Source organism: Triticum dicoccoides, chromosome 2A, assembly GCF_002162155.2.
Source record: "Triticum dicoccoides isolate Atlit2015 ecotype Zavitan chromosome 2A, WEW_v2.0, whole genome shotgun sequence".
Classification (NCBI taxonomy): Eukaryota; Viridiplantae; Streptophyta; class Magnoliopsida; order Poales; family Poaceae; genus Triticum; species Triticum dicoccoides.
In genome coordinates, this window is record NC_041382.1 from 184,468,334 (window position 1) to 184,478,102 (window position 9,769).

Sequence of the window (9,769 nt, forward strand, 5' to 3'; positions counted from 1 at the left end):
GGTGGCAAATGGTAAAACCAAGGTTGGGCCTTGCTGGAGGAGTTTTATTCAAGGCGAACTGTCAAGGGGTTCCCATTATAACCCAACCGCGTAAGGAACACAAAATCCGGGAACATAACACCGATATGACGGAAACTAGGGCGGCAAGAGTGGAACAAAACACCAGGCATAAGGCCGAGCCTTCCACCCTTTACCAAGTATATAGATGCATTAATTAAATAAGAGGTATTGTGCTATCCCAACAAAATAACCATGTTCCAACATGGAACAAACTCCAATCTTCACCTGCAACTAACAATGCTATAAGAGGGGCTGAGCAAAGCGATAACATAGCCAAACAACGGTTTGCTAGGACAAGGTGGGTTAGAGGCTTGGTTCAACAATATGGGAGGCATGATAAGCAAGTGGTAGGTATCGCAGCATAGGCATAGCAAAAGAGCGAGCAACTAGCAAGCAAAGATAGAAGTGATTTCGAGGGTATGGTCATCTTGCCTGAAATCCCGCAAGGAAGAAGAACGAGTCCATGAAGAAGACAAACGAACGTAGTTGAACGGGTCCTCACAAACGCGACGTTATCGGAACCACCCGAAGAAGCAACACCAGAAAGAAGCACACAACATAGTAAACAACTATCACACGATCATGGCATGATGCACAACAAGTATGATGCATGTCCGGTTTAATGATACATGTCATGGCATGGCAAAGTGCAACAAACAACACTACAAATTAAGTGGAGCTCAATATGCAACGAGTTGCATATTGACAAAACACCACAACACGTTATTTAGTTTGATCTCGTTTATGTACCCAACAAGATTAAATGTCGTTAGCATGGCAAGAGGGTGAAGCAAATGAAAACTACCTATCTAGTCAAGTTTAAATGAGGCCGGAAACAACGAACAACAATTCCGGAAACTCCTCATATGCATATATTAGGTTTGGTATTGTTCTGCCCTAAACATAATTTTAGATTTGTTAAGCAAGGAAAGTGAAGCCACCATGTTAAACTAGGCATTTTTCTACCCCATTTACATATAAAGTTTAATTAAAACGGAGCTACGGTTATTTAGTTATGAATTAAATCATTTTAGCAAGTTATTTAAGCAAGTTTAAACAAACAACATTTTAAACATTTTAAACATAGATGAAAATGGCATATTATTAATCTACACATAATTTTAAACAAGTTTCATATATAAATTAATTTAATCCGGTGCACGGTTGTGGAATTATTAAATGCATGATCAACAAGGGTTTTTCTGTAAAACTGTTTTACACTGGATAATAGCTAAAATCGCTGGAACAGAAAAAAACGTATCGGGCCGAAATGGACTAGCCCAACAGCAGGGAAAAAAGGTGGGCGCTGGGGGTGTGGCCTCACCCATGGGCCAGGCCCAAGTCGGTGGGGAGGAAGCGCGTTGGTTCTGATCTGGAGCCCAGCTGGTGACCCACGCATGTGGTGGTCAAGCGCTCGATGCAGTGCTGCTGCACCTCGCTGAAGAAGAACGGCAGCGGAGGAGGCATGGGTTCGGCACGGCGCCGGGCAGGAACCGGCCGGAACGGGCGGATCCGGCGGCTGGGTGGCAGAGCGAAGGAGATCCGGTGGAGGAGGCGATGGTGGCGTCTGCATGGTGCTGGTTCGGGGCGTCGGTGTTCCTGTCGCTCGAAGCAGAGGCATGGCAACAAGGCAGGGGCGAGGTCGACATGGCAACGCTGGGGCTCTGGCAAGTGACGGGGAGGCCCGCGGGAGGTTGGACGAGCCGGACGATGTGGACTCCGTCGAAGGGCGCGGTCGGTGGAGCCTCAGGCGACGGACGGGCGACGAAGAGGTCGTCCATGGCCAAGGGAACCTGCGGGGTCTCTGTTACAACGAGACAGGGAGAGAGAGAGAGAGGGTGAAACACGGGAGAGAGATGAGAGAGCCAGAGGAAGGAGGGAAAGAAAGGGAAGGCACCGGGCACGGGGAACCTCGGGAGGTTGCCGCTTGGTGGTCCGGCGAGGTCCTGCGGGGGCGCTCGAGGCAGCAGGGGGTCGGGACGGCCATGGTAGTTCCTGTCAGCGGGAAGAGTTCAGGCCACAGGGAGAGGCAGGGGCAACAAGAAGAAACAGGGGGGAAAGGAGGGCGGCGACTCATCTGCGAGCTGATTCGGGCACTCGGGAGGAGCTCGTCTCCCCGGGTCGACGAGGAGAGCGAGAAGGGAGAGGATCGATGGGCTTGGGTGGATCGAGGGAAAGCAGAGGCTGGTTGGTTCAGTGGCGAAAACGAGGAAGGGAAGGAGACGTGTTGGTTGGGCAGGTGGATCGGGGTGGATCCCGATGGGGATTTGGGAGATAAGTGCGGCGGCGGCAGGGACAAGTCCCTAGTTTCTAGGGTTGGGTCCGTATATATATAGTAAGTGGGTTTTTGGGTAGGGGCTAATCCGTCTCTCTGATCGTAATCGGACGGTCGGGAAAATTAGGCTAGGGAGCCCAAATAAGAAAATGGAGACATTTTGTAGATGTTTGGGGATGATCCGGACACGACGGTGACGACTGCTCGGGTCGGGTCCGGGACAATTTTCGGACGCGCGCGAGGAGGGCCGCGGGCTGACGAGAGAGGTTAGGTTGGACCTGGCGGTAGGTAGTGGGCTGTGTAGACAGTCTCGAGCTGAGAGAAGAGAAGAGAGGGAGGCCCGGCGACTGTTTCCGGAGACCAAAAACGTCCGACGTGTGTCCGGCTATAATGCCGCTATAGTTTAATGGTTGGGCTATCAAACGAACTCCGAATGCGATGAAACTTGACAGGCGGTCTATCTACACTAAAATAAGACCACACACCAACTTTCAACCCATTCCGAGAACATTTTCTAGCCACTTATAAAATATTATTCGGACATGCCGCGGGCGCATGCAAGTGTGTATGGGCTCAGAACGGTCAACGGATGGAACGAGGAGACCGGCACGAATGCAAGTTTTGAAAACATGCAGATGCAATGCGGATGATGACATGGCAAGATGCAACGCACAAGCAAATGACAAGGCAACAACAGTGAAAAACTGGAGGATACCTGGCACATCAATCTCGGGGCGTTACAGCCCACCACCTCCGCCTGACTGTCGCCTCGGGCAAATCTGTCTGCTCCATCACCCAGAAGAGATACTCGATGAACTCGGAGGACTGCGGCGTGACTGCTGCCGAGGAGTACATGTACATCGCCGCCCTCATCGCCGCCGTCTCGCTCTTTCGCATACATTGCCACATGGCCCGCACCGTCCTCGAGATCTCCCACTCATTGTCAAACCAACTAAGGATCTCCTTCAACCTGGCTAACTTTGCCTGGTCACTGTCGGCGATCTGCCTGATTCGCTGCTACATCCTCTCCATAGATGTCCTTTTGAGTGGTCCGGTGCTAGCTTTGGAAGATGGGAGGAGAGACGGTGGTCTTGCAATAGAGAAGAGGGAGAGGCGATACGGTGGTTTTGGAATGAAGATGATGGAGAGGAGAGGAGGTGGTTTTGCAATGGAGAAGATCAAAAGAGGGAGAGGCGAGATAGTGGTTTTGGAATGGAGATGATGGAGAGGAGAGGAGGTGGTTTTGCAATGGAGAAGATCAGAAGAGGGAGAGGTGAGACGGTGGTTTTGGAATGGAGATGATGGAGAGGATAAGAGGTGGTTTTGCAATGGAGAAGAGGGAGAGGAGCGTGCGGCAGCGATTTAGGATTGGACGAGAGGTCCAGGGCGCTGTGACTGGATCAAAATCAAAATCAATTTACCCTTCAATTAAGAAAGCGACCCCACATTAACTAGTCTCCCTTTTATTCTGGGTCATAATTGACCATGATTTTCGCGCATAAAATATATGGTATACGTTGCAAAAATAATATAATTTGTAAGTACATTCAGATACGAACCAAACGATACAATTTTTGATGACATGCATTTACATTTTGCTTGTCAAATACAGTATGTGGTCAAACTTTGACCCAAAATACGCAAAACAACAAAAAATACTTCCAAGACCAGCGCCGCTCTTCCGCTCTTCTCCTCTTAAACCACCGCCGCTCCTCTCATGTTCCAATCTAAATGCAGCTCCCTCCTCTCCTCTTCCATTTCAAAACCACCGCCCCTCCTCTCCTGTTCCAGTCTAAAACCAGCGTCGCTCCTCTCCCATTCTAATCCAAAACCAGCGCTGCTCCTCTCCTCTTCCATTCAAAGACCACCGCCGGCGAGTGAAGGTGCTGTGGAGAAGTAGACCGATGGAGTACAACCGATACGTGAGGATCGCAGACGGCGACCCTGTGAAGCTAGCTAGGATGTTGGAGATACAGTCTTGGTTTGACAACAAGTACCAACTAGCGGCGACGGCGACATCCATGGCCAAATATTTGCAACAGAGCGAAAAGACGGCGATACTCCCGAAGGGAGTCGCGCCGGAGTACATAGAGCTGCTCCTCTGGGCCATGGAGCAAATAGATTCACCGAATCCGATCGTGAGGGAGCGGTGGTGGGAGTATCGATCCCAGATGGAGCATCCACCAGAGATTGAAGGATCGAGCATCTACAGGGTGCCGTTTGTGAGGGTGTCCTGCCAGAGCGAGCCGGTGGAGTCTTCGTCGACGGAACCCAACTGTAAGAGGAGAAAAGCAGTTGGCCTGACGACGCTTCCCTGCCATCGTCTCCCTCGCCGTTCACATCGTCTCACGGGGCGGCTGTCTGCCGCCGAGGAATAGGAGGGGGCTGCCCCCCCATCCCAATAGTCGGGCAGGTTGTGAATTGTCAGGAGGAGCTTAGGGTTGTTAGTATTTGTAGGTTGTGAATTGTGTTTTGTGTTGTGTATTTTGAGAGTACTTTCAGATATGAATGTCTTTTGAATTTCAGATTTGCAGTATTGAGCATATGAAGTATTTTATGAATTCTAGAGATCTATTTTTAGTACTTAAAATGTAGTTTCATAGGAGTATAAAAGTGCAGACAATGTGATTCTTAGAGAAGAAACTGCAAGTTTTAGTTTCAGATAAGAAACTGCAAGATCAGTTTCAAATAAAAAACTGCAACTTTCAGAGATAGAGCATTTATATTAACACGGCCTTTTCAAACAGGGTTAACATCATGTTGAAAGTTTTATTCATGGTCGAAAATGGAACTACCAGCCAGTTAACATCACGCTGAACAACATTCATGCATAGCACATCTTCATATGATGCACAGTCAAAATGCCCACACAATGTCGAGTGTGCGAAACACAGAGAAAACGAGGGACGAAGTTTTGGCAAGTGTTGGACGTGGTTTTGGGCTGCCCCGTCTAGGCTTTCATTTTTAACATGCACACCGGCCTATGGACCTCCCATCCGAGGTTTTATTTTTGGCAGCCCAATTTATGTATTTTTTTGAAGAAAACGCAGAGGTCTGTTCTATTTTTCTATATAAGAATAGGAACGACAGGTCCAACTTATGTTTCCCTTCTAACTATATTATATATATTTAAATTATTTTATATGTTATTATATATTATTTTTATTGTCATCATATATTTAACAGATACTTACATATGCAAGAAAACAATATCCCACATCTTATTAACTTATAAAAATAATTTCTTAACAAATAAAATCCTGGATTGTTTTGGCAAGAAAATCCTAGTGATTGTGTACAAAAGCTTGGTAAGATTTAAGGACGAATGTAATAATATCACTTATTATTTAAATATATTTATAACAAAATGCTCAACCCCTTTTTATTTTTTGATAACATTGCTGGCCCAACCCAACATTATAATTAGAATCAGCCCAACAAAATCGTGTATTTCGAGAAAGTGCAAATGGCCTATAATTTTTTAGGAAATAAAATAAATGGGCCGCATGGACACTGCATTATTTGTTCACCTAGGCCAGCTAATGGCTGTAATTTAAAAAAAGATCAAATTGACTATAAATTCTACTGCGCAAAAAAGACTATAAATTCTGAAAAAATGGGTTGAATATGTGCCACATTTTTGGAGGCTGAAATGTGGGCCAATAGGTCGAAGCCAACGCAAGTCATTGTCAATTTAGTCAACAAATGATTCTGACATGTTAGCCGTTGGATTTACATCCAACGACCGGCATCCATGTTCAATCTCTCGTCTTCTTCCTCCAGCGCCGCCAGGACCACCTCCTGCCTCCTGCTGCTAGCAGCTCTGCTTAGCACGCTTCGCTATGAAGCACTACTCCACCGTTGGCCAGGCCATACCTCCACCCCTCCACACCTCCTGTTCTTCTCCACCGACTACCAAACCACACTGCACTAGAACCAGTTAACCCTCGTACACCTCTCCGTCTGCGACTCTACTCTCGCGTCTTCCCATCTCCGGCTCGTTGCTGTCCGGGGCCTCGCTGTTGTCCACCACCTTGGATGCGCTCGGCGCGGCATGGTCAACGTGGTCAACAAATGACACCATCGGAAGTAGACTATGCGTGGAGAGGCTGACAGCTGGGTCCATGGCCGCACACAAGGAAATGCCTCCTTATTACGCGCAAAATAATGATTTCTCCACCTGACATCTGGGACCCACCGGAAGGGCCTCTGTATTTCACGAAAATAACGTGCCCCCTGCTGACATGTCGGACCCACCAGCTATCTTCGCATGCAAGGAAGTGCCTCCTTATTACACACAAAAAAAAATGAATATTCCCCCTGCCAGCTGGAACCCAGCATGGTGGGAGGCTGACTTGTGGGCCTACCAAGTTGACGGGGAAGGAGGGCTTTGCCAACTTAGTCAATATGAATGATTCTAGCTCCTGCTACCGTACGATGTTCATTCAACGACCGTAGTGCTTCTTCAACCTCTGGTCTTCTTGCTCCAGCCGCCCAAACCAGTGTCGGTCGTGCCGCGTGCTCCTGCCTCCCGTGGCCGGCTGTGATGCCGCGGAGACCTCACCGCCCCCTACTACTCCCACCGCTGGCCAGGCCATCCCTCTACTCACCCACACCCCCTGTTATTCTGTGGCGACAGCAGCCCCACACCGCAGCCGAACCAGTGAACCCTCGTACTCCTCTTCGCGTGGGCATCCACTGCTGCGTCTTCCCCGGCTCCGAGTTGTCCCCTTCCTAGTCCTCGCCGTCGTCCACCGATGTGCTGCTCTCCGCGCGGCGTGGTCAACATGGTCAAGGAACGACTTCCATCGGACGTGGACTGTACGTGGAGAGGCTGACAGCTGGGTCCACGGCCGCAGCAAGGAAGTGCCTCCTTATTACGCGCAAAATAATGATTCCTCCACCTGACAGCGGGGACCCACCGGACGGGCCACTGTATTTCGCGAAAAAATATTTCCCCCTGACTGCTGGGACCCACCAACTACATCTTCGCACGCAAGGAAGTGCGTCCGGGCAAAAAAAACGATTCGCCCCCCTGACTGCTGGGACCCACCAGCTACATCTTCACACGCAAGGAAGTGCGTCTGGGCAAAAAAAATGAATTGCCCCCTGACTGCTGGGATCCACCAGCTACATCTTCGCACACAAGGAAGTGCCTGACAGTCGGGACCCACCTGGTCGAAGCGTACGTAGCATTGTCATTCTGGTCGCGAACATGTACGTACATATATATTGCCATAGTGGTGGATGTAGAGGCGCGCACGTGTCGTAGTAGAGGCGCGTACGTGTCATAGTGGAGGCGCGCACGTAGCATGTACACGTACGTACAACGGCCAGGGTGCAAGAAAGAAAATACGGCCACGTATGTGTACATACGGGCAGGGTCTCGAATGCCTACTCGCGCATACGTACGGCTGCTATGTCTTGAGCTTGCGTTGGTTTTCCCTGAAGAGGAAGCGATGATGCAGCAGAGTAGCGTAAGTATTTTCCTCAGTTTTTGAGAACCAAGGTATCAATCCAGTAGGAGCCCACGCTCAAGTCCCTCGTACCTGCACAAAGCGATAGCTACTCGCAACCAACGCGATTAGGGGTTGTCAAGCCCTTCACGGTCACTTACGAGAGTGAGATCTGATAGATAGAATATTTTTGGTATTTTTGATATAAAGATGCAAAGTAAAAAGTAAAGGCAAAGTAAATAGCAAAACAATATAAAAGTGATGGAGATTGATATGATGAGAATAGACCCGGGAGCCATAGGTTTCACTAGTGGCTTCTCTCAAGAGTATAAGTATTCTACGGTGGGTGAACAAATTACTGTTGAGAAATTGATAGAATTGTGCATAATTATGAGAATATCTAGGCATGATCATGTATATAGGCATCACGTCCGTGACAAGTAGATCGAAACGATTCTGCATATACTACTATTACTCCACTCATCGACTACTATCCAGCATGCATCTAGAGTATTAAGTTAAAAACAGAGTAACGCCTTAAGCAAGATGACATGATGTAGAGAGATAAAGTCATGCAATATGAAATAAACCCCATCTTGTTATCCTCGATGGCAACGATACAATACGTGCCTTGCTGCCCCTTCTGTCACTGGGTAAGGACACCGCAAGATCGAACTCAAAGCTAAGCACTTCTCCCATGGCAAGAACTACCAATCTGGTTGGCCAAACCAAACGGATAATTCTAAGAGACTTGCAAAGATAACCAATCATGCATAAAAGAATTCAGAGAAGATTCAAATATTATTCATAGATAGACTTGATCATAAACCCACAATTCATCGGTCTCAACAAACACACTGCAAAAAAGAAGATTACATCGAATAGATCTCCACGAGAGAGGGGGAGAACTTTGTATTGAGATTCAAAGAGAGAGAAGAAGCCATCTAGCTACTAACTATGGACCCAAAGGTCTGAGGTAAACTACTCACACTTCATCAGAGGGGCTAGGATGATGTAGAAGCCCTCCGTGATGACGGTCCTCTTCCGGCGGAGCTCTGGAACAGGCCCCAAGATGGGATCTCGTGGATACAGAAAGTTGCGGCAGTGGAATTAGGGTTTTGTCTCCTGTTTTGATCGTTTGGGGGTACGTGTGTATATATAGGAGGAAGGAGTACGTCGGTGGAGCACCGAGGGGCCCACGAGGCAGGGGGCGCGCCCTATAGGGGGGCACCCTATAGGGGGGCGCCCCCACCCTCGTGACCACCTCTTTGATCCCTTGCAGTGGGGTCCAAGTCTCCTGGATCACGTTTGGCGAGAAAATCATGTTTCCGAAGATTTTATTCCGTTTGGACTCCGTTTGATATTCTGTTTATCCGAAACACTAAAATAGGCAAAAAAACAGCAATTCTGGGCTGGGCCTCCGGTTAATAGGTTAGTCCCAAAAATAATATAAAAGTGGAAAATAAAGCCCAATATAGTCCAAAACAGTAGATAATATAGCATGGAGCAATCAAAAATTATAGATACGTTGGAGACGTATCAATGGCCAGGGCTCGTGTACATGGCTGGGTCAGAATGGAGAAACAGCATCGTCATCGTGTTCATGGGGAGGCAACGGAATGCGTCGTGTTCATGGGGAGGCAACGCAATGCGTCGTGTTCATGGGGAGGCAACGGAATGCGTCGTGTTCATCGGGAGGCAACGGAATGCGTGGGAGCCAACCGGCTGGGTCGGAACGGAATGCGTGATCGTATTCATCGGGAGGGCTTGGACGGAACAGGCAATGGAAACAAGGCCTGGCGTACCGCAAAACGGAGGAAAAGGACCTCCTATGTTCAGAACGGGGTCCTTTTGATCGGGAGGGGTGTGGCGTACCGCAAAACGGAGGAAACGGACCTCCTATGGTCGAAACGGGGGTCCTGTTGATCGGGAGGGGTGTGGCGTACCGCAAAACGAACGAAAAAGGACCTCCTATGTT